We start from the raw sequence: 2,500 nt of genomic DNA on the forward strand, positions 1-2,500 counted from the left end.
GCCCCGTGGACCCACACTTAAGCCCCCTCCCACTGACAAAGCAAAACACCACTGGCAAAATCCTCGTGCCCCTGGTACTCCAGAATGTAAATTCAAACATGCCCCTGGTACACTGCGCAGAAACACTTTGCCACACACACGCACGCACTGCTTGTGCCTATGGTACGACAACTTTTCTCGTGCCTATGGTACGACAACTTTTCTCGTGCCTATGGTACAACAATTTTTCTCGTGCCTATGGTACAACAACTTTTTGCCGTGCCCCTGGTACACCGCTCAGTAGCACTTTGCCACACAAGCTCTCCTCGTGCCTATGGTACGACAACTTTTCTCGTGCCTATGGTACAACAACTTTTCGCCGTGCCCCTGGTACACCGCTCAGTAGCACTTTGCCACACAAACTCTCCTAGTGCCTATGGTACGACATCTTTTCTCGTGCCTATGGTACAACAACTTTCCTCCGTGCCCCTGGTACGACAGCTTTTCTCGTGCCTATGGTACAACAACTTTTCTCGTGCCTATGGTACAACAACTTTTCGCCGTGCCCCTGGTACACCGCTCAGTAGCACTTTGCCACACAAACTCTCTTAGTGCCTATGGTACGACATCTTTTCTCGTGCCTATGGTACAACAACTTTCCTCCGTGCCCCTGGTACGACAGCTTTTCTCGTGCCTATGGTACAACAACTTTTCTCGTGCCTATGGTACAACAACTTTTCGCCGTGCCCCTGGTACACCGCTCAGTAGCACTTTGCCACACACACACTCCTCGTACCTATGGTACGACAACTTTTCTCGTGCCTATGGTACGACAACTTTTCTCGTGCCTATGGTACAACAACTTTTCGCCGTGCCCCTGGTACACCGCTCAGTAGCACTTTGCCACACAAACTCTCCTCGTGCCTATGGTACGACAACTTTTCTCGTGCCTATGGTACAACAACTTTCCTCCGTGCCCCTGGTACGACAACTTTTCTCGTGCCTATGGTACAACAACTTTTCGCCGTGCCCCTGGTACACCGCTCAGTAGCACTTTGCCACACAAACTCTCCTCGTGCCTATGGTACGACAACTTTTCTCGTGCCTATGGTACAACAACTTTCCTCCGTGCCCCTGGTACGACAGCTTTTCTCGTGCCTATGGTACAACAACTTTTCTCGTGCCTATGGTACAACAACTTTTCGCCGTGCCCCTGGTACACCGCTCAGTAGCACTTTGCCACACACACACTCCTCGTACCTATGGTACGACAACTTTTCTCGTGCCTATGGTACAACAACTTTTCTCGTGCCTATGGTACAACAACTTTTCGCCGTGCCCCTGGTACACCGCTCAGTAGCACTTTGCCACACAAACTCTCCTCGTGCCTATGGTACGACAACTTTTCTCGTGCCTATGGTACAACAACTTTCCTCCGTGCCCCTGGTATGACAGCTTTTCTCGTGCCTATGGTACAACAACTTTTCTCGTGCCTATGGTACAACAACTTTTCGCCGTGCCCCTGGTACACCGCTCAGTAGCACTTTGCCACACACACACACACCACTCGTGCCTATGGTACGACAACTTTTCTCGTGCCTATGGTACGACAACTTTTCTCGTGCCTATGGTACAACAACCTTTCCCCGTGCCCCTGGTACACTGCGCAGAAACTCTTTGCCACACACACACACACACACCACTCGTGCCTATGGTACGACAACAGGCCCCGGGGACCTACATCGCACCTTGCTCTTGCCTCCCTTACAGCTGAAAAAGGTCCATGCCTGTGCCCTGGCCCTGCTGAAATTCCCTCTCCATTTAGCCGAGGCAGTGAGTCGGCCTCCTGTCTCCCTTTACGGTCGAAAAAGATGTGCTCCTGGGCGCGCTGGCCCTGCTGCTACTCACATCGGGCATGGACCTGGACCTCCAGCAGGCCCCGGGGACCTACATCGCACATTGCTCTTCCCTCCCTTACAGCTGAAAAAGGTCCATGCTTGTGCCCTGGCCCTTCTGAAATTCCCTCTCCATTTAGCCGAGGCAGAGAGTCGGCCTCCTGTCTCCTTTACGGTCGAAAAAGATGTGCTCCTGGGCGCGCTGGCCCTGCTGCTACTCACATCGGGCATGGACCTGGACCTCCAGCAGGCCCCGGGGACCTACATCACACCTTGCTCTTGCCTCCCTTACAGCTGAAAAAGGTCCATGCCTGTGCCCTGGCCCTGCTGAAATTCCCTCTCCATTTAGCCGAGGCAGTGAGTCGGCCTCCTGTCTCCCTTTACGGTCGAAAAAGATGTGCTCCTGGGCGCGCTGGCCCTGCTGCTACTCACATCGGGCATGGACCTGGACCTCCAGCAGGCCCCGGGGACCTACATCACACCTTGCTCTTGCCTCCCTTACAGCTGAAAAAGGTCCATGCTTGTGCCCTGGCCCTTCTGAAATTCCCTCTCCATTTAGCCGAGGCAGAGAGTCGGCCTCCTGTCTCCTTTACGGTCGAAAAAGATGTGCTCCTGGGCGCGCTGGC

This window comes from Aulonocara sp. 'chitande type north' Nkhata Bay, linkage group LG18 (genome assembly GCF_057382095.1).
Source record: "Aulonocara sp. 'chitande type north' Nkhata Bay isolate Kocher_YH1m ecotype deep benthic linkage group LG18, A_spYH_male_GT1.1, whole genome shotgun sequence".
Lineage (NCBI taxonomy): Eukaryota > Metazoa > Chordata > Actinopteri > Cichliformes > Cichlidae > Aulonocara > Aulonocara sp. 'chitande type north' Nkhata Bay.